The sequence below is a fragment of the Haemaphysalis longicornis genome, unplaced genomic scaffold (assembly GCF_048455015.1).
Source record: "Haemaphysalis longicornis isolate Haplotype H1 unplaced genomic scaffold, Haemaphysalis longicornis Haplotype H1 scaffold_7, whole genome shotgun sequence".
In the NCBI taxonomy this organism is placed as follows: domain Eukaryota; kingdom Metazoa; phylum Arthropoda; class Arachnida; order Ixodida; family Ixodidae; genus Haemaphysalis; species Haemaphysalis longicornis.
Window position 1 is genome coordinate 99274041 of NW_027526422.1, and position 23089 is coordinate 99297129.

General features: G+C 50.3%; 1 long non-coding RNA gene and 1 other non-coding gene across 2 annotated transcripts; both read left to right on the plus strand.

The window, feature by feature from the left end:
- Positions 1 to 11502: 11502 nt before the first annotated feature.
- On the plus strand, positions 11503 to 11574 carry Trnah-gug (transfer RNA histidin (anticodon GUG)). Its single transcript has one exon. It is a non-coding gene; the product is annotated as a tRNA-His (tRNA).
- Positions 11575 to 12028: 454 nt separating this feature from the next.
- Positions 12029 to 13361, plus strand: LOC144146160 (uncharacterized). The gene is made up of 2 exons (XR_013317669.1): positions 12029 to 12173; positions 12422 to 13361. It is a non-coding gene; the product is annotated as an uncharacterized LOC144146160 (long non-coding RNA).
- Positions 13362 to 23089: the final 9728 nt, after the last annotated feature.

The following is a 23089-nucleotide window of genomic DNA, read 5'->3' on the forward strand; positions in this document are numbered from 1 at the left end:
ATTCCAACCACTTGACGTACTTTCTATGGAACCAATTATATTTGACATCTCTGGCATTGTACGTTTAATTGAAAAACAAAAAGTTACGTCATCATGTGGAGTAGACAACATCAATTCCAAATTTCTTATCAACACAAAATTGTATTGTTCTATGTTTTTGACAAAATTGTTCACGCAATCACTTGAAACCGGCTGTATTCCGGATGATTGGAAGATTGGGAGGGTGGTTCCCTTGCACAAGCCTGGGGATAGACATTCCCCGCACAATTTTCGCCCAGTGTCATTAACTTCCATTTCATGCAAACTCATGGAACACGTCATCTATTCTTGCGTTGCCAAATTCTTAGAAGACAATTCTTTTTTCAGTCACTCACAGCACGGGTTCAGAAAATCATTCTCCTGTGAAACGCAGCTTTTATGTTTCAGTCATGACCTTCACTCCGTTTTAGATCGCGGGTCGGTTACGGACTGCATATTCCTTGATTTTGCGAAGGCTTTTGATACTGTGTCACATGAACTTCTATTTCTTAAACTGAGTAATCTTAACTTGGATACTAACGTGCTTGCATGGTTACGCTGCTTCCTAACTAACCGTTCACAATTTGTTACTGTAAATAACTTTGATTCTCCTTTGTCTGCCGTTCACTCAGGTGTTCCTCAAGGCTCTGTGTTGGCGCCCTTACTTTTTTTGATCTACATTAATGACTTGCCAACTAACATCCGTTCATCAGTCCGCCTTTTTGCTGATGATTGTGTAATTTATCGGGAAATAACTAATACATCTGATATTAACACTTTACAGTCCGATATTAACCAAGTTATGGAATGGTGTAAGTTGTGGAAAATGAATCTTAACATTAATAAATGCAAATGCATGCGCGTTTCTCGAACTCTGCTGCACCTAACTACTTTCTTAACGACGTCCCTCTCGAAACAGTCCAGTGTTATAAATACCTTGGTGTACACTTAACATCTAACCTATCGTGGAAACTTCACATTGATTATGTAGTAAGTAATGCTAACCGTATGTTAGGCTACCTCCGGCGAAATTTTTATATGGCTCCTAGTTCCCTAAAATTACTTCTTTACAAATGTCTCGTTCGTTCAAAATTAGAGTATGCGGCTTCTGTGTGGGACCCCGGTCAAGAATCGCTCATCGCAGAAATAGAGAAAGTTCGAAATCGCGCGTCGCGCTTCATTCTTTCCAATTATCACCGCACATCAAGTGTTACGGCCATGAAATTAAGTCTTTCTTTACCACTGCTCGACCACCGGAGGAAATTATTTCGGTTGTGTCTTTTTCATAAAATATATCACAAAAATCCCATTCTAAAACAACAGCTACTATCTTCTCCATCTTACACTTCGGCACGCATTGATCATCTGTACAAAGTTAACGTTCCATCCGGCCATACGAAGCATTTTCATAATTCGTTTATCCCCAGCACTTGTGTTAGTTGGAACCGCCTTCCTTCATCTGTTGCAGCGATAACGGATGAGGCTGCGTTCCGATCTGCTGTAAGCAACCTGTTGTGGTGATTTCTTATCTTTACGTTGCTTTTTTCAGCTTGTGTTTGTGATGCTGCTTTTGTTTCTTGTATGTTACACAAGATGTAACCCGCTCCCCTCTGTAACGCCCTTTGGGCCCTGAGGGTATCCAAATAAATAAATAAAAAATAAATCAGTCAGTCACTGCACTCCGGGCTACAGCCTCTGCGTGAGGCCGGACGTCTCCAAGTAATGGAGCAGATGGGTGAACACTTCCCGTTGGGTTGCCGTAGTCCCCTTTGGGAACAAAATGTCCTCCATGCCATCGCTGGGAAGGCCTCGACGCTGCAGCGCTCGGTGAAGCTCTGCTGTCGGGCCCACGTGGTGGGGGCAAAAACAGAGTAGTGCTCCAGCGTCTCTGGTTTCGGACAGCCCACACGTGTAGGGGAGTCCTTGCGTCCGTGTCGGTGCAGGCGCTCCGCCACATTGCAGCAGTCGAGCCGCATGCGGAGAAGCAGGCAGCGGGCGCCCCTGGTGATGCGTGCAGGCAGTGGCTGCGGTGCCAGGCAACTCGCAGCCCGAGGGTTGAGGTGCATCGTCGGTACCATGCGGGTCAGGGTGGTGCGAGCCTCGTCGAAGGCGGTGACGTCTTGGGAAACTGGACTGGGGTGCCCTCCTGGTGGGCCTCGCTGGCTCGGGCGTCGGCGTCCTCGTTGCCGCAGATGCTACTGTGGTCCAGCAGCCAGTGGAGCCGCAGGTCGCAGCCTCGGGAGGCCACAGTGTCGAGCTTGGCTGCAAGGGAGCGCTCGGGGTAGCCTCTGGTGTTGGTGGACTGGTAGGCCACGTGCAGCCGCAGCAGGGCAGTCCTAGATTTCGTGAGTATGACTGCCCCGCGGTGTTTCTGTGGCCCCCTCTCGAGGAGGAGGTTGTGGCCAGATTCAGTGCAGTCAGCTCCGCCCGTGTGGAGGAAGTGGGGAAGGGCATGCGGCACCTCCGGCTGGCTCCCAGCTCAGGCACCACGCATGCAGCCGCCCCCTCGCACGTGCTGTGCTTGACGGAGCCATCCATGAAGAGATGCAGGTATCTGCTCAGCTCGTCCTGCAGCAGGCCGGCTGCCTCGTTGCGGATGGCCTGGGGCGGTGTGGTTCGCTTGTTGCGGACCCCGCGGAGGGTCGTGGTTATCTGCAGGGCCTCCCCGGTGTCTGGTGGTGAAGGCTCCAGGCGGGGTCGGTTCGGCATCACGATGCCCTCCTCGAAGATAGTGATCAGCGCTTCCATGTGCGAGTTGGACAGGCCACGGAACCTCTGCAGGAGCGCAGCGCAGCCGCGTGCGCTCAGCAGGCGCTGGATGTGCCGCCGTCCCGTCTGCAAGGCCCTCATCTCGGTGGGCCAGGCGCCCGCCCCCGTGTAAGTGCCCGCAACCGGGGACGTGGAGGGGAGGTCCAGGGAGAAGTGGATGCCATGGCGCTGGTTGATCTCCAGCTACTGCCAGCATCGAGGTCCCAGGTAGGCGAGTGGAAGCGCGTACAGCACAGCTGCGGAGGCCATGCCGTGGAGCACTTGCTGCGCCACTTGGTGGGAGCAGCCATTGCCTCGAGCCAGAAGCTGCCACACACCTTGGAGCACCCGTACGCTGCGTGCCCTGAGGGTCTTCACAGCCGGCAGCCATGTGAACCTGCAGTCAATGAGCAGCTCCAGGTGCTTCACGACGGTCAGCCGCCAGGGAACAGGCCGTCCGTTGAGTGTGATGGACGGTGTTGTCCGTCGAGCCCTGCATCCTCCAGGGTGTAGCATAAGGGCCTGCGTTTTGGCCTCCGAGAGCTGCAGGCCACGGCTCTCGGCAAAGACTGCGACTGATCCCAGAGCCTCCTGGAGGCACGCCTTGACTGTGTGGCAGTCTTTGGTGGGACCATGGGTCCACAGTGCAACGTCGTCAGCGTACATCGCCACCTCTACAGGGTATAGCAAGCCTGGAGGGACGCAGTCGGGGAGAGGAGCCAGCACCAAGTTGAATAGGAACGGGCTCAGCACGCTCCACTGGCGCACCCCGGAGCGGACGTCACGAGGACTGCTGGTCGCCCGGCCGACCTTCACCCGCAATGTCCGGTCGCGCAGGAATGCCTGGATGTAGCCTCCGGGGCGCCCCATAACGCCCATGCCGTCCAGGGCCTCCAGGATGGCCCCGTGGGCGACCGTGTCGAATGCTAACCGCATGTCCAGCAGGAGAAGGAAGGGCACCTTCTTACCATAGCGGACCTGTTCCAGCATGGAGATGACGTCCACCAAGGAGTCAGCCGTGCAGCGGTGCTGCCTGAAGTCGCTTTGGTGCTCCCGGAAGGCGCCGCTGTGGTCCGCGATCCCCTCAAGACGGGCTAGGGCTGCACTCTCCATCACCTTCCCAGCAGCCGACTTCACGGACACGGGTCGCTAGCACTCTGGCTCCGTCGGGGGCTTGCCAATCTTGAGAATTGGCGAGATGAGCCCCACGAGCCAGGGTAGCGGGAGGACACCAGTCTGCCAGTACCGATTAAACAGTCGCCGAAGCGGCTCCAGCTGATTCACGTCCAGGTTCCCCAGCACACCCACCGTAACGACGGCACATTCAATGGGGCCATCAGCAACTGGGGCCAGGTCAACAGGAGCGCTGTTAAGGGTGGCCTGCACATAGACCGCTGCCCGCGGCTTTCCCGGTGGGGGGTGGCGTTGCGGCACGGTGTGCTGCTGCAAGACCTCATACGGCAGCTGTTGGCGCTGAGATAACACACATAGCCCTGCAGGCGCGGCGTATCGTCGTAGATGTACACCTCCTGCAGTGCCAGCACATCGAAGGACTCCCGCAGTAGGTGCTCAATTAGCTACGCGCTGCGGCAGCCCCGGCCGTTGCAGTTCCACTGCAGGATGCGTGGGCGCTGGCCTTTCCCACAGGGTATGCAGCCATGGTGGAAGTTGGCGGGGGGTTTCAGGAGGGCCAGGGCGTTTATGGCCGCCATTCGTGCAGGGTCATCGGCGGGCAGTCGGCACACCAAGCTGTGCGCCAGGGCCAGGTGGACGGGCATTAGCTACTCCGTGCAGGGGGCTGCAAGCGGAACGACTGGGGCTGCAGGCGGGGCGGGCTGCTGGGCAGTGGGGCACCTGGCTGCTTCCCGCTGTGCCGCAGACCAGGCCTGCTGTCGTCCAAAGAGCGGAGGCTGCTGCGTCTGTGGGCCAAGCTGTGAGTGCCGCTGGGTCCTGCGCCCCATGACCATCTCGACGTAGCTGGGCTAAGCCGGTCGAACCGACGCCTCCACCTCCGCACGTGGCACTGGCTGCCGCGGCTGCGCCATGGCTGTGGCCACACGGCGCTGGTGCTGCCAGCGTGGGCAACGGGGGTCGTCACACTGTAACGGCCACTACAGTTTGAGCAGCGGGCAACAGCTTCGGTACACTGTTGTGAGTCGTGTGCTCCCCCACAGCGCGCACACCTCACGGTACTCTTGCAGCCGGACATCACATGGTCGAGTCTCTCACATTGGTCGCACTAGATAGGTCTGGGGCGGCAGGCTCTCACGGGGAGCAGCAGCGTGTAGATAGTGACGAAGGGGGTGGGACCGGTCCTGCAAAGCACACCACCGCTGCACCATCGCAATGCCGGGACACTTAACTATAGGCGCATCGGAGTTATGTTGACCAGTATCTCGTCCGACGTGAGTTGCGGGTCCGCGCCGAAGATCAGGCCATGACTTGTGCCGCGTTCGACGGGTCGGTAGTCTCGCACGGGTATACCGCCATATTTCCTTTGTTGCTAGCAGAGAAGAGAGGCACTCCGCCGTCTAGGCATCGGCGGCTACAACGTTTAAGCGAATGTCATCCTCACTTGGGAGACACAGGTGACAGCAGCCAATTCACGGGCGACTGCCTCCCTCGATACCGCAAGGAAGGAGGCAGAGCGGTCAGTGGGGCGGAACAGGCAGGTGGCGACAGCAAGCTGATATATCGGTCTCCTGGCAACAAGCTTCCGCGCTTTGCGATGGTGTGTCTTTGAGATTTTTTGCGTCCACTGGCCCTCCACGTCGTCCGAAGAAAAACCGGCGTTGGATCGCCCTTCTGTGGGGACCCCGGTGGCCACAAAATCAATTGGTGTGACTACGCACTGCGCCGTAACACCATCTTCTTTCTCGACGAGAGAGAAAGATAAAAACTTTTATTGACACCACTGGCCTAAGAGGCCGCCATGGCGGCCCGAAGGGCCGCCACCACTGCTTGTGCTCGGGTGACCAGTGGGCGCTGGGAGTCTTCGTCCGAGTGGCCCAGGGCCTCCGTCCAGTGGTCAGGGGAAGTTATGGTGGGGTGGGGGTCAGAGGGGCAGACCACATGTGATGTTGCACTGTGGATTTAGCGCCACAATGTCGGCAGAAGGGAGAGGGGTAGGCGGATGGATAAATGTGATGAAGGAGGGCTCGGTTGGGGAGCGATTCCGTTTGGAGGAGGCGCCACAGCCGTTCCTCCGAGGGGGTTAGAGATGGGCGAGCCGGGGGTAACGTGTTGCGGGAGAGGCGATAGTAGTCGCTCACCTCCTGTAAGTGGTGAGGGAGTCCCTGGCGGAGTAAACTCATTGACGGGAAGTGGTCTCGTCAGGCGCACGGGTGACGAGTGCTCATGCCGCCTTATGAGCCCATTCCCCGCCGCCTAGTCCCGTGTGTGCCGGTAACCAGAGGAGCTACGTAGGATGCTGGGGGGCTGAATTTTGAAGCAGAATTTTGCAGGCTAGCGTGGAGATAGTGCCGCTAGCAAAATTTTTGATGGCCGTTTTTGAATCAGGTAATATTAGATTAGGGGGAGGCCGGTGTACGAGAGCCAGGGCTATGGCCACCTCTTCCGCAACATGTGGGGTTGTGGTGGGAATAGTGAGAGACGTGAGAGGAGTAGTAGTCGGCGAGGAGACGACAGCCACAGTGAAGGCCGGCTTGTGCCTGTGTGCTGCAGCATCTACGTAGAAGGTGTTTGGCGAGGGGTGGAGTGGAAACGAGGGCACGCGCTCGAGCAGCTCGTCGGGAAGTATGATGAGTAGGGTTCATATTACGGGTGAGTGGACGGATTGTTATGAAATCTCTGTAATCAGGTGGAATGCGAGCCGTGGGGGTTGATGTAAGAGGAGTATGCATTCACTTTTGTTAGCTCTTAATAACCCATTTAATCAGTCTGCTACCGTTAATTGCCTAAAAAAGACCCTTTGCCTGCTTTGAAGTTTACTGCGTCTTTATACCACATGCCAGCTCAAGCTGGTGTGTAAGCAGGAGCTTGCGGATACTGTCACCCGCAGTGATGCTACAAGAGGAGAGGAGGTTCGTGGAAGGTGGTCGAAAACTAGGGTGCGCTCTTTGCTGATAAAGGTTGGTCGCTTGGTGTGGCAGGAGACAAGTATCAACAACTGTGACAGTGAATTATATCGATGCACCCCTAGTGTACTTGACCTCGCTTCCTAAGCCAGCTACATTCAGAGGCTTTGTCAGCTCTTGAGATCACCGTTAGAGCCGCCACATCTTCCCCACCTATTGGACAATTTGAAAGCCGTGGATTCTCATGGAGCTTGTCAATTTCATTTCTCGAACTATGCCTTAGGTGTGATGCCTATTTTCAGTGACTTGCATCTGAGCCCTGTTGTGCATGTAGTGCCAGCCCTTACCTTCCAGCACTCCGTAGTGTCGGCATTGGTGAGGGGTTTATTCAGCATTTTATCTTGTATCTGCACTCCCACTTGCTGCACTTTGTGTTGAACTGGATGACCCCTAGTTATGTGCCACCCATGAACTGCATCTCTACAATACTGCGTCCAAGGTCACAGTGCTTCGTGTGAACTCGTATCGAAGAGATGTGCAGAATGCCGTCTAAGCTCTGACTCATGCCTTCTTTGAGAGTACTGCTCACACTTGTAATGCTTTCAAAACCTGCAATTTGGAGTGCTCATTGGTGCTGCAAATAATGTACATGTTACGTTCAGAGTTCACTTTCGCAATACGCTGTGTAAGGCTTTAGCTATCTTTGTGTGAGATAATTTTATTTTGTGTGCTTAATTCTATATCTAGGGAGTTGCGTTTAACGTTGTGTCATTGCCTTGGCGTGTGAATTATTTGTCTCCTCTTGTGTTTGGTTCCTGGAAGTACGTGCTTACACGACGCCTTTCATTTGATTTTAAATTGTGTACATGCAGTGAGCGGTGTATCGCGATATGTTTCCTTAGCGTGTACCTGCTGCTTTGTGCGAACTGACTCGAGAACGTTCTCTCTTCTGCTCCGGTTTATGTTAACTTGTGCTTAGTGTTATTTTTAAACTTTCCTTCGATGTCCTGCTGTTACGTACTTCGGGGTGTTTTTTTTTTTTGTTCTTGAAATTGGCTTTTCCTTTAAAAATGTTTAGTTGGCCTCTAGCCGTATTTGTTTTTAAAGGTGTCTAGCCAAGCTGGAACAGGTCTGGTTGCCCGCAATTTTTTTTCTTCAGAAAGTGTGGGGAAGGGGGAATATGGAATAGGAAAAGGTGCAGCGTGCAAACCACCTTGGCTTTGTGACTGGGCCTGATGATTACATTTATTTTGACCTGTTAGCACTCTCTGTGTATGTGTGTATTGAAAATTGTTTTCCTTTCCTGTTTAACTGCAGCATCACTTTGGGTGTCATTTGTACATGTTGAACTATGGTAGCATATAAAATGTGTTGTAGTCACTGTGAATGATTGTGTCTATGCACGATCCCATATGTATGTATGTAGTTGCATCACTGTGTGCAATGTGAGCAGTTTAATAATATGAAGTTTTATCAGTACCTGGGAACCACAAATGAAATAAAGAGACTGTTGCTGTTTCACGACACCTTTTTCTTACACTTGGGGGTACTGGAACCCTGCATATTCCTCTGAAGGAAATGCCTCCCTGATTTTGCTCACGGCGCAACTTGGGATTACTACCCGGTGGTTTGGTCCAAAACCTTTCCATATCCAGCGGACAAATTGCCTGTAGGCAACGTGCCGGTACACCCTGAAATAGTAAATTTAATCAGTTGAGTAGTAATAACAAAACTGAAGAAGCAGTACTAGTGCAATGAAAATTACCTTTTATCTGCTCCAGAAAACCCTTACGTTGCTAGAAGACTTTTTTAAAAATGACTTATTCAGTCACAGAACTTGAGTGGCTTGAAATTATGCAGTAATTGTACATCAACCAAGTGACAGCAACAGTTTATGTATACAGGTGTATCTCAAGTCCTCGTGCTGGCTTCAAATGTTCAGGAACACAACAATTGTGAAATCTAGAATTGTGAAAGCATTGTTGCGCCAACAAAGGTGCCGGATCCATGGTTTTGTAAAAAACCTGTGGTCCTATAAAATAAACAAATCGGGCGTTTCTAGTCCCCCAAAGTATATGTGGCTAATATGAAGCTTCGCTAGCCAAAGGAAGTGCCACAAAGAATTGCGAAGATGAAAACTTGAAAATCGTTAGAACAAAATGGTTGCAATTACGAAAAAAAAAAAAGCGTGAGTGCGCGCATTAACCAAAGTCCAAAAATACCTGTGAATCTCCGGGTCATCCACTATGCCTGGTCGGTCCTCCATGAGCCAGTAGTAGGCGATTTCGAGCGCGTGAATATTTATGACACCCTGCGTGAATGTCGGGTGCGCCGTTATGCAGGACTCTCCCGCCGGAATCGTGGCATCGACGCGGGGAATTTCCCGGCAACACTTCGACTCGAGCGACTTGGGCATCGGTCGGCCGTGGCCGCAAGTGCACCTTTAAAAAAATAAGACACATTTCTAGTCGCCGATGCAGTACAAGCGAAGTGGAAACGCATTCTGCCCAAACAGGCCTATCCACAAAGGGGCCGCGGTCTGCGTTTTTGTGCGCAGTTAGCACAAGCAGTGAATTCGCACCGACCCGGCCAGGTAACGCGCAGTTTTTTTAATATAATGAACAAAGTGCGGCTATTAGCCAGGAAGGTAATTTTTAAATGCTTAAATGCGCCAAGTGTGCACATCTGCTGCGGCTTACCAGTTCACGTTGCCCAACCTCCAGCGTTCTGGGTCGTCGTCGTCGTCGTCGCCCGCGTCGACGCCGTCGTCGCCATTCTCCGAGTCGCTGCTGGCCAGCGGGTCGACTTGAAAATGTTCTGCCGCTACTGCCGCAGCAACATTTAAAAATCCGGTGGAAACGACTCATCCGAGTCTGACGATACAGACATGACTGCGCGAGCAAGTGTGGACCGCGTGCAATCCGTAGCAGACGATGCCGCGCACGTACCTGACGTCACGGGTGAGACCGTGACGTAAGACAGGTCCGCTTGCTGGCTGGCCTTCAAACGGCCATTTTCCCGCGCGGCGACCGAATTCGAAACTGGTTGCAATAAACGTGCTACATTTAATTTTATGTTGGCGGCTGACGGCTTTCGGTTAGATTTTCGTAATTATCGGGCCAATAGGTATTCTTTACAGCATAAAAACTGAAAACGAGAAATTTGGTGTCAGTACTCCTTTAACTAAGAGTTGGCCGGGTGTGTGTTTAGCCAGGTGATGTATCTGGCCCGTACGGTGCGCTTCAATTAATTCGTCCAGGGAGTTGTAGGTTCCGGTAGCAGTGGATGCGTGATGAGGCAAGCAGTGCAAGCAGTGGATTTGGCAGTGGATGCGTGATGAGGCAAGCCGAGAGCAGCCCTGTAGGCCTTACGGATGAGTCCATCTACTTTGGTGACCTCCGTGGTAGGAAGGGACAGATATGGGAGGGAGTATGTAATGCGGCTCAGTAGAAACGCCTGGATAAATCGGCAGCGGTCCTTTTCCGCCGGGCCGTGGCCCCTAGCAGTTACGCGCCTCAGGAGGCCTATAATTTGCGTTACATGTGAGGAAAGGGTATGTAGGACTCATGTGTTTCGGCGACTGGATTGTATGACTAGGCCGAGTATTTTATGCGATTCACAGTTGGTATAGGAGCATTATAGGAACGAATTTAAAGCGCGAAAATTCAGATAGGGGACGAACGGGACAAGGACAAGCGCTTGTCCTTGTCCCGTTCGTCCCCTGTCTGAATTTTTGCGCTTTAAATTCGTACAAAAAATACGGTAATCGGGCCCTCCGAAGTTGCGGAAACTGGGTCACAGAAGGAAAAAAAGAAGTAACAGCCCGATTACCGTATTTATTGTGCGAATTTAAAGCGCAAGAATTCAGACAGGGGACGAACGGGACAAGGACAAGCGCTAGTCCTTGTCCCGTTCGTCCCCTGTCTGAATTTTTGCGCTTTAAATTCGTACAATTGATTACCAACCAGCTCTAACTGACGCGTTGCACCGTATTTACTCCCATAATGATAGCACTCGCGTAATGATTGCTCCCCTGAAATCTGTCGGCAAAATTCGATTTTTTTAATTTCCCGCGCAATGAACGCAACCTGAACTTGCCGCAGTAGTATGTCGTATGTGTGCCAAGTCTAGCTGATATGATCGTGATTACCTCTCTTTCCTTCCCTTTCAAAGCGGACATGACTACGTTATTGCCGCAGACTTGCCGATATTAGCGATATCGGCAAGCATGCGTTCAATATTGATGAGGAAGAAGCTCTCACTAAATGCACATAATGTACTCACAAGACAAAGAAACAACGCGCTCAGCTTGCTGCGTCGGCCCCCATATCTGTTTTGATGACCCGCACTGTGACAGCGGCCGCCACTTATTGGTGGCCCTGCTGTCCCCTCGCAGCAAACTTGCTCCGGCGCGTTCCGTAAATCATGAAAACACTGCATTTTGTGTCACTTTGCAAAGCGTCAGACTACTGCGTGCGCAGTTTCATTATGTTTTTATTTATTATTTTAATTATGTCCATTAGGCCTATCGTAAAAAGTGTGACCCGCAACTTGCTTGCCTTTTCTGTGCTCAAATGTTTTTCGCAAAAATTTGCCCCGCGCAGTGAACGCACCCCTAAATTTGCATCATTTTTTTAAAGTGCGATTATTACGCGAGCAAATACGGTATACACGCTCCGCTATCCTGTCCTGTGGGGCAGCCGTGATCGTATAGTGGTTAGTACCTTGCGTTGTGGCCGCAATAACCCAGGTTCGAATCCTGGTCACGGCAAGTTTGTCTTTTCTTATGTGCGCTGCCATGGCACATACGTTTATTGCATCTAAACAGTTTTTAAATCACTACACTAATCCACATTAATGGCTTGTTATTTTTCTTTCTTTTTTCCTTGTTTGCCCCCTACATATTTGTTCCTGAACTGACACACCAACCAGCGTTCTGAAAATTTAGTGTTTTTTTGTTTTTCTACCTTTGATCGCAGGCGCTGATGCACATTAAAAACGCATGATGCAGACAACTGAAAGGGGCTTGTGGTGTAGTGGCGCCCTCTAGTGGAGCGCCCGCTCACTGTGTGCGCTTGGTTGTATTAATTGTAACTAGATATCGTTGCTGTGGACGCACGTGACGAGTCACGTGCGTATGCGTCTCGGTGTCGTCTTGTCGAACAATAAACGCTCTCTTTGGGTTTGGTCTTGGTACGAGCAGGCCGCACTCCTTCTTGGGCTTGTGCGTGGGCCCGGCGCGCTGAGCCTTCGCTCCGGTCGCTGCCGAGGCCGCTCGCCGTCGCCCACGACACATCTTTTTGGCGACGAGGATGGGATGCTTTTCTTCTGCTGCGACGACATCGTCGACGGGTCCGGCAGAATGAAAACGTGAGTGCGTTTGACCTCGCTCGAGTGTGACTGTCCGGCGCGTCTGGCGTCGCGAGGCCTAGCGTTCTTTGTGCTGACGCTTGTCGAACCGTCGTTTAGGACTCGCCCTACTTCGTTCTTCTGCTTCTGCTCCTGCATCTCTCTCCTTCCTGCTTGGCAGCATGGGCCTCTTCGATAACCTGCCCGTTTTCCTCGAATTGCCGGGGCCGCCTCCGATTCCGTGGCATAACTGGAAAAAATTGTTTCAGGCCCATCTCGAGGCGGCTGGCGGCAGCGACTGGAATGACGGACGACGCGCGTCGGCGCTCGTCAGCGTTTTGGGTAGGGAGGGGCAACGAAGGTATTTTGCTGAGGCGGAGCAGGACGAAGCAAGGAGGGACGCCGCCAGTAACGTGACCGACGCTAATGTAACCAGCCCTATCGTGACCGACTCCGCGACCGACTGTAGTGTGACCGCATCCTCGGCTCCGGCCATTTCGAAATTCGACCAACTTTTGGAGCAGCTGGACCGGCTCTTCGCTGCGTCCACAAATACGCTTGTTGAACGACATGAGTTCACAAGCCGTCGTCAATTTCGGGGGGGAAGTTTTTTAGAATACGTGACCGCTCTAAAGGAGAAAGCCGTACGTTGCAAGTTCGGGCTGACGTGCGCGGAGCGCGTCCGAGATCAAATCATACATGGAACGTCTAACCCCCAGGTTAGATAAAAGCTGCTCGCACATGGCGAAAGGTTGTCTTTGGAGAAAGCTGAAGAGATTGGTCGGAGTTTTGAATCTTTGTCGTTGGCGAACCAAGCCTTCGGTTCGCATCATCAAGTACAAGCAGTAGGTCGACGAGGAGAAGGTGGCGTCGCGGAAGATGACAGTCGGGGAAGCCGCCGCGCTCAAGATGGCGGCGTGGAGAATCAAGATGGCTTGGGCCGCCGGGGAGGCCGGCGCGCTCAAGATGGCGGCACAGGAATTCAAGATGGCCTGGCCAGCCGGGGAGGCCGTGACGTCATTCCACCGGGTTCGGGAAGGCAAGATGGTGGCCTCCAAGATGGACGTTTCCATCCGCAGTCAGCTGTAGAGTTCCGCGGTACAGTTCAGCAGAAGAAGTTTGCAGGCAAGCTTCAGTTGTGCGAACGATGCGGAAATAAATGGCATAATTCAGCATTTCAAAATTGTCCAGCCCGAAATCGGCGCTGCAACTCTTGGGGACATTTCGCATCGATGTGCCGTAAGCCGGCACCAGTGCATCGAGTTTCTTCGAAGGAAGCTACGGGATCCGCTTCGACACCGGAACCTGTAGAGCATCCAGCATCCACGGAGATCAACGCACCCGCAAGATCTTCCGTCTTAACAGTCGGCACTTCTTCTAGAAAGGACTTCGTCGTCCAAGCTGAAGTCAGCGTCAACAATCCTCCAAGAAAGGACTTAGTCGTTCAAGCCGAAGTCAGCGGAGTGACCATGCAACTCTTAGTCGATACCGGAGCATCCGTGTCGTTGATGACTGTCGAAGATTTCAAGCGTCACTTCAGTAAACAGCATGCGCTGTCCAAGGCTTCCGTCAACTTGTGGAATTTTTCCAAACAACGTATCGGCATCCGCGGCTCATTCCAAGCTCCTGTTCAAGTCTTGCAACGGTCTTGCTCCGTCACATTCTACGTCACCGACAAAGGGACATCTCTTTTGGGGCTCGACGCCATCCAGCAACTGGGCATTCAGATCGACGGTGCGTCTCTTACGTGTCGACTAGCATCGGTGTGTGCAGTGCAGTGTCCCGTGAACGTGCCCCCGGGTTTTGAACATCTCTTCAACGGCGAGTTGGGTCTTGTCAAGGACGTCTCGCATAAGATCCAACGGCGGCCAGGTGTGACTCCAGTTGCATCTAAGCTACGCAGATTGCCTCTTGCTCTCCGTGATCCAGTGTCCAGCGAGCTGCGACGCCTCGAGGACAATGATGTCATTGAGCGTGTCGACGCCTCGGAGTGGGTTTCGCCACTCGTCGTCGTCCGGAAAAAGAACGGGGACATTCGGCTGTGTGTGGACCTCCGGGAACCGAATAAGGCAATTATCATTGATGGGTATCCTTTACCGCTTGTTGAAGAGCTGTTGCAGATGTTTCATGGTGCTGTTTGTTTTTCTAAGCTTGACTTGGCGTCGGCTTATCATCAGTTGTTGCTGGAAGAGGGCAGTAGGGACTTAACTACTTTCGTGACTCATGAAGGTTTATTCAGGTTTAAGAGGGTGTGTTTTGGTCTGGCGTCGGCGCCTGCGGTTTTTCAGAAAATGATGTCTCAGATCTTAAAAAATTGCAAAAATGTTGTTTGCTATCTTGATGATATTCTTGTGTGGGGAAAGACTCAAGCTGAGCATGACGCGAGCCTGGTTGAAGTCTTAACATGTATAGCAAACAGTGGCATGAAGTTGAACGACAAATGTCTTTTTTCGGTCAAGGAACTTGATTTTTTGGGTCACAAGATTTCGGCTGAGGGCATCTCACCTTTGGAGAGCAAAGTAAAAGCTATAGTTCATGCTCCCGCTCCTACGGACATAAAGTCACTGCAATCATTTTTAGGTCTTGCAGGATACTATGCTAAGTTCATAAAGAACTATGCAGAGATAGTTGAACCACTTCGCCTCATGCTCAGGAAGGGTCAGACGTTTTGTTGGTCTGATGATGCTCAGCGCAGTTTCGATCAGTTGAAAGCGTGCCTCACATGTTCTCCGGTTGTGAAGGTCTTTAATCCTGACTTGCCTGTAGTAGTAACTACCGACGCATCTGATGTGGGAATTGGCGCGGTACTACAGCAGCGGTATGGTTCTCGGCTTGAAACCATAGCCTTTGCATCTAGAACTTTGTCGGAGACTGAGAGAAAATACTCTGTGGGAGAGCGCGAAGCGCTGGCTTGTTTGTTCGCGTGCGAAAAGTGGCACATTTTTCTTTGGGGCAGACGGTTCACACTTAGAACTGACCATCAGGCTGTAGTTGCTTTGTTAGCCGCAGGAGACTCAGGTCGGAGACCTTTAAGGATTTCACGGTGGTCAGCTCGTCTGCTGTACTACAATTTTGACATCGAGTACCGCAAAGGGTCAGAAAATCTGGTGGCTGATGCTCTGTCAAGATTACCCATTCAGACCGGTCAGGAACTTCAGGAAGAAGAGATAGTGTCGCTAGTAACATCAGTAGTCGATAAAGAAACCGTGCAGCTGGCAACGAAGGCCGATGTGACGTTGCAGAAGGTAGCAGAGTATGTGTCAAAGGGTTGGCCTGATAAGAAAAAGGTACACAGTGATTTAACTGCTTACTTTCATGTAAGGGATGAACTTTCTGTTGTGGACGGATTACTCATGCGTGATGACCGTGTACTTATCCCTTGTGTACTGGTACCTACATTTCTCGAGTTAGCACATGAAAATCATCAAGGAATAGTACGTACGAAACAACTTCTCCGGGAACGTTACTGGTGGCCTCAAATGGATCGCAATGTTGAAGAACATGTAAAGCATTGTCACGTTTGTCAGCTGGCAGACAAGTCTGCTAAGCCTCATGTAGCTCCGTTGCAGCCAGTGGAATGGCCTGAAGGGCCTTGGCAAAAGTTGGGAATGGACATCGTCGGTTCGTTAGATGTGTCGTACCCCCGATTTCTTGTTACACTAGTCGATTACTACTCTAAGTGGCCTGAGGTTCTGGGCACAAATTCCATTTCAACTGAGGATGTCATTAAGTTGTTGGACTGGTCTTTCAGTCGGGAAGGGCTCCCTGAGGTTTTAGTGACGGATAATGGACCCCAGTTTGTCTCCAAACAAATGCAAGAGTATCTAAAGGAAAAAGGTATCCGCCACGTGTTCTCGTCGAATTATTACCCTCAGGCTAACGGCCAGATTGAACGGTTTAACAGAGTTCTCAAAGAACATTTACAGGTAGCCAGAATTGAAGGCAAGGATGCTTCGAAAAGCATTACACAATTTCTTGGGTCGTATAGGGTCACACCACATTCAGTGACAGGTCTTTCTCCAGCTTTTTTGCTGCATGGACGTCAGCCTCGTTCCAAAGTGGATATTAGCAACTTCAGGATACGTAAAAAGGCAGCAGAATCGGACAATTTCCTGCCTCATGTTCGGAATCAGGTCTTCACGAAGCAGCATAAAGCTAAACAGTACTTTGACAGAAGGAAAGGTGCGCAGCCGACCCGCATAAAGGTGGGAGATGTCGTGAAAGTAAAATTCCGTAAGCAAGGATTTCTGAAGTATGGTAAGCCGTTGACAGTGCAAGCTCAGGTTGCACCTTTCACCTTTAAGCTCAGTGATGGAAAGATCTGGAACGCTTCGAAACTCACAGTCGTTCCGAAGGGAATCGAGGTTGGCTCAGCACCGTATTCCTTTGACAATGTTGAACTCTCGTCGAGGCATAAAGAGTTTTTGTACTCTTTGTCTAACTTGGACATTTGTGACAGTCAGTCCCCTAGTCTACAGTTGTCAGAAGGGACACGCCCCAGTGTTCAGACAGACACTGATCTGTCGGAGGTTTCTACCAGTGCAAGGTCTGAATCCATTGTCCCTCGGGAACCATTAGAATGTCAGGAAGAAAATAGTGAACAAACAGATCCAAATAGCCATGTAGACAACACAAGGGAAAATGAGGGGGCTTCTGGATCGTCAAATAATGCAAGTTCAACGTCTACGCGTCCGCGCCGTAAGACTAAGCAGCCTCAATGGCTTCGCGAATATGTGCAGTAAGGGGTATACGTTCGGTTCATGCTTTGCGTCATGTTGAACGTGTCATGTCTGTGTTGAATCGTATATCATCATTGAAAGTGTTTTGGACGGGGTTTTTTTTGGGACTTTAGAGAACTGTCGTGAGCGAAGATGTTTTTGGACGGGTTTTTTTGGGGGGGGACTTATAGAACTGTCGTGAGCGACTGATAGCCTGTTGTGTGAGTCAAGTGAAAGGGAGATGCAGACATTCTTCAAAGCACGGGAGAATGATGTGGAGTGTGCATTTAAGATGCTGTATGTATTTCGCAGAGTGTGCGAACTTCTTTTGCACGGGAAGATGATGTGGTGTAGTAGCGTATTTCGCAGAGTGTGCGAACTTCTTTTGCACGGGAAGATGATGTGGTGTAGTGGCGCCCTCTAGTGGAGCGCCCGCTCACTGTGTGCGCTTGGTTGTATTAATTGTAACTAGATATCGTTGCTGTGGACGCACGTGACGGGTCACGTGCGTATGCGTCTCGGTGTCGTCTTGTCGAACAATAAACGCTCTCTTTGGGTTTGGTCTTGGTACGAGCAGGCCGCACTCCTTCTTCTTGGGCTTGTGCGTGGGCCCGGCGCGCTGAGCCTTCGCTCCCGTCGCTGCCGAGGCCGCTCGCCGTCGCCCACGACACAACAGGGCTGACAACTCGTATGTCGCGAACTTGATCCGACCGAAACGCGCGTTGAGGAGTAAATTGCACGGGTACGAAATGCCGTAAGATGGAATAACAAGAAATAGAAAGTGCTGGAGCATTCACAACTCTCTCAGGACCTAAAAACTTCAATTCGTTGGTCATTGCGTTCACGTTGAATATATTCCCTGTCCTATTATGCGGCAGCCGATGCCATCAGCGTGCGTTTGACCATCCTAGAGGTGTCTTACGGATCAATGCGTGCAAAAACGAGGCAAAGCACAGCGACGGTACACTTTCAAGCTAACACGGTGAAACTTTTAGGAGCCCCCTCCCCCTAGCTCATTGAAAGTGCTGAGGCATAATAAATTTATTGATTGTACGGCTCAACGCGCCGACGCAACGCAGGCCATGAGGCGCGCCGTAGTCGGGGGCTCCGGATTAATTTTCACCACCAGGGATCTTAACGTGCGCTGAAATCTCGTGCACACGGGCGTTTTTTGGTTCTTTGCGTCCATCAGAAAAGCGGCCGCCGCGGCTGGGAATAGAACCCACGTCCTCGCGCTCAGCAGCGCAACGCCTTAGCCACTGAGCCACCGCGGCTGGTTGGGGGCTAAGCAAGAACTGCAATCAAGAGTACAAACGCCTTATACCTCTGTTGGTGCATACATAGTAATAACAATCCTAGCGGTCGCGCAGCATGTATTAGTTCAAATAAATTCCTCCTTTTCCGCACTAATGTGGGGATGCACAATTAAAAAGCAGAGGAAAGTTCGTTTCACCAAGTGTTTTGGTAGACGCACTGATCAATATGATGGTTGTACAGGTGCGCAGCTGCGGCGCGACTGTGCTCCGTACAGATGCAGACTACACAATTTCCTCAAGCAAAGAGCGTATGTCCTTCGAGAAGGTATACGGTAAGATACCGTCGCAAAAAAGGATAAGCATGCAAGCACAATAGCGCTCAAGTGTTTTGTATGCACGTCAACCTCAATACGGTTCAAAGTCGACGCTTGTACGTTCGCTGAACAGCGCAATAAACGGTTTGTAACAGCAATGACCTCTGACAACGTGGTCTTGTTGTGGTCATCGCAAGAACGGCGATGGCCGTGTGTATATCGCGCTATTGGAGACAGAGTTTCTCAGTAAGTATACTAGAGAGGAAACTGCGCCGGGTAATCTATGTCGTTGCAGGGGTTTATGGTAATATTTCTCCTTTGGCTTGTGCTCGGCATGACAATTGGTTTCTTAATTGGTTTTGGGGATTTGCTTTCTTCACTATGCATTAACAAGTCTACGAGCTACGAGGAAGCCGAAATCCTTCCTCTTCTGCGGTAGCCATGTTCGGTGAAACAGCAGGCAGTGCGTGATCGTACCTGACATTCGTCATGCCGCTGTCGAAGAACGTATGACTGAGCGGCTAATATACCGCCGCGAAATTTGTAGCTGACTAAAAAAAGAAACAAAACGCACTTCGACGAAGACAAGATACGACAGATACGGGCGCCAGTACCCGTCCTATCTTGTCATCGTCCACGACTGTTGTTGTTGTTGTTGTTGCGCCTTTAGGTATGGCACATACCCAATCAGGGGATCGGCCAATCAACAGAGGATGGTTAAAATGAATGGAATTCTTTTCTAATCACGCGACTTTCAGGAAAGATAATTTAGACCGGTTTGAAAAATGTTTGAGAAAAAAGGGGAAAAAAAAATCCTGAAAAATCAAAGCGAGGGTGACCAATCGCAATCATAAAGAGAATCGTTTTGAATTTTCAATGTAGCGCAGGAGGGCAGAGCATACATCCCGGCGGCAGAACCCCGTTTCGGATGCCCCGAACGATAGAATAGCCGGCACTGTTAGGGATACCCCCAAACTGTTAAGCGGCACCTCCAGGGACTGACGTCTGACTCGGGAAAAACGTCGGCATGTCAAAAGGAAGTGGTCGACAGACTCGTCTTCGTTGCAATAGCTGCACAGAGCTGTTGGCGCCAGACGAGACCTGTGCAAATACCTATTTAACTTGGGTACTCGACAACGTAAGGCTGTAATAATCACCTCTAAGTTGCGTGAAGGGCACCATTCAGGTTTCCATGAAAATTTAAGATGATTGAAATCCCTTAATGATAATAAAACCGATTCTTGCTGTACTTGGAGTTTCAGCATCCTACGGTACCTAGCTGCTGTTATTAAAGGTGTCGGCTCTACGACGTCTACTACAGGCCCAGAAAGTGCTACTCTTGCTAGAGAGTCGGCAGTCTCGTTGAATGTGATCCCTGCATGACCAGGAACCCAAAGAAGGTGAATTTCAGTGAAGTGAGGTGGAAGGAGTGACCGAAACGTCCGCAGAAGGGGAGTGTCTTTAGGGGAAGAAAGGGCTAGGCATACAGCAAAGGAATCGGAAATTATCATTGGAGATGTAATTGACACATCCAGCTTTCGTAGCGCCAGGACAATTGCCAGGAATTCCGCAAAGAATATGGGGATAAAATCACGCAGACGAACCGAAAAGGTCCAGTTAAGGGAAAGGGAAAATATTCCGATACCGGATTTTTCTTCTCGTTGAGAGGCATCTGTATAAATTATAGCACCTGGCTGTATAGAGGCCAAATAATCTTCGAGAAGGCGGTTGAGTAGCCGGGCTGGTAAAAGTTTAGCATTTTTGGGGAAGATGTTCCGGAAATTGATAGAAAGAGGTGAACTCCTGTCAGTATATGGAATAATCTGATTTATTGCTACACCCAATGGAGAAAGGAAGCTCTGTATCAAAGTGCTTTGTGGACATAAGGACCTGGGCCATTGGTTCACCATAAACGCACTTGGCTCTGCAATAAAGATAAACTGCTCCCTGTTCACCTCAGAGCTATAAGCTCTCAGAAAAGTTTCAACCGTCAGAATCCGGAACCTATCAAGCAGAGGAGGAACGCGCGCTTCCAAGTAAACTACTGCATTTGCTGCATTCTTAGGCAACCCTAAACAGCAGCGAAGAGCCTGGCGCTCCAGAATAACCAGACGATGAAGCTTATACGCCGCGCACCCAGAGAATAACACGCACCCAAACTCTAAAATGGGGCGAACGTACATTTTATATATCATAAGAAGGGTCTCTCTGCGCATGCCCTTCTTTCTATGACTGAGACTTCTCAACATCCCAACAGCACGTGCACCTTTGGCCTCAATGAGGGCTATATGTGGGGTCCAGTCAAGTTCACTGGTGTAAATAATCCCGAGGTACTTTAAAGAAGGAACCTGAGGAATTATGCACTGTCGGTAACTGAGAGTAATGTTAACAGGACCTGAGATTGGAAAAACTAATAAGGAACATTTGTTCACATTCATAGAGAGACAAATACTGTCCAACCACGAGGCAATAATATTCAGATAAGACTGCAATAATTTGTGAAGAGATTGAATGTCAGGTGCTGATGCAAAAAACGCAATATCGTCGGCATATACATATGTAGAAACACCAGAAACCACCGGAATAGCGCTTACAAGGATGTTAAAAAGGACAGGGGAAAGGACCGCCCCTTGCGGTACGCCCCTAGACTGTGGCCGCTGTGAGGAGGTAACATTAAATTTTACACAACTGAACTGCCTGTCTCTCAGAAATTCACAAATCCAAGCTATGATATACCTTGGGAAGTTTAAGACTTGTAACCGGGACAACAACACAGGGTATTCGACGCTATCAAAAGCTTTTGCTACATCTAGGGTTACTAGGGCCGAAAACTGGTTAGTGCGACGGGCAAGTTTAATCCGGCTTTCAAGGTCCATATGCGCACTCCAAATCGAACACCCAGGGCGGAAACCAATTTGTCTTGGGCTAAAGATTCTAGAACTGGACACCAATTGCATTATGCGCTGCTGCAAAATCCGCTCGATTAATTTAACCACCTTAGATGTCAACGCAATAGGCCTGACGTTTTCAATCGAGAGGCCCTGACCAGCATTCTTAAGTACCGGAAGTATTCTGGCGAGACGCCAGACATCGGGGATCCATGCATGTCGAATAGAATAATTGATCATGTTAAGTAAATGATTGGGAGCCTCGTCAAATAATAACTTCAGCATTTCAGTTGTAATGCCATCTGGGCCAGGAGCTGCAGCAGTCAATTTAGTCATGACGTCAGCGAGTTCTGATAGCGTTACCTCTATGAAGTCGTCTACCACGTCTGGCGGAGTAAATGACATCGCTAAGAAGGATGAAAAACGAGCTTGAAGCCCATCAGCTATCGACTCTAGGGACTCTGAGAGTTCACCTGACGATAGCACCACGGAGTCTGTATTATCTGGAGAGGGTACTGCTTTCCGCGATCGAAGAAAGCGAAAAAGCGCACGCTTATTGTTAGGCTTGGAGAGACACAGAGATCGATCTGTGTCATAAGTCTGTTTAGCATTAGAAACAGCGCGTTTGAATACCGCTGAAAAATATTTGTAGTTGCACCAGTTAAGCGGGGATAGGTTATGGCAAAGTTTCTTCCAGGCCGCCTTTCTACGTCTAAAGCAGCGCGAACATTCTTCGTCCCACCAGGGACTCGGCAATACTGACTTCTTCGACATCACTTCAAATAATGACGACTGAGCTGACGAGGAAAGGGCTGAACAAAGGCCTGTCGCACATTCAGCTTCATTTTGTGTGACCAGAGAGGACAGGGACTCCTTCAGAGAGGTTTGAAACCTTTTATAGTTAACAAAAGAACGGCTCTGATGGTTAACGGAACGGATGGGACACCCAATGTCAAAAACTATTGGGATGTGGTCACTACTCGACCCGCCATCAACGGTCGACCAAGAAGGCACTGAAACACCTCGAGAAGATATAGTTAAATCCAAAACAGATTGCGTTTGTCCCTTATGGTAGGTTGGAGAATCCGAATTTATGCATGTTAAGTTGTTATCTGTAATCCAATCCAACAAGCGATTACCGCAAGAATCCGTCCGGAAGCCCCAAGTAACGTGGTGGGAATTAAAGTCTCCTGCAAAGATAATGGGAGGTACAGCCGAAGCAATAGCCAAATCAAGTGGTTCGGAATCAACGACGCCACTAGGAAAGTACACGTTGGCCAATGAGAAGGGGAGGCAACCAGGTAGCTTTAATTCCAGCACTAAAATTTCACAGTCTGGGCGTTGAAGTTGGAAGGACACCTTCGCGGTGTGGGCAAACTTTGTAGATATCAAACTTAACAGACCGCCACCTCGGGTTGGCCTGTCTAGTCGAAAAGTGCGGTAATTATAAAGTCCAAATTTTTGGTTGCTACTAAGCCAGGTTTCCTGTAGCAAAATTACGTCTGGGGAAAATTGGGAGCACAAACAAAGTAAATCCGCAAAGCCTGCCGAAACGGAGCGACAATTCCACTGAACGACTTTTAGAACCCCTATGATTCAGAGAGACCGGCTGCAGCAACTGCAGCTTGTAATATCTGATTCTTGGGCTTTGAAACAGATTTACCTTTCTTGGATTTCGCTTTTGGCTGCACTTCCAGGGTTTCGGTACTAGGTGATCCGGAACGTTTACTAGACTGAAGAACAGTCTCCATAGGCCAAGCC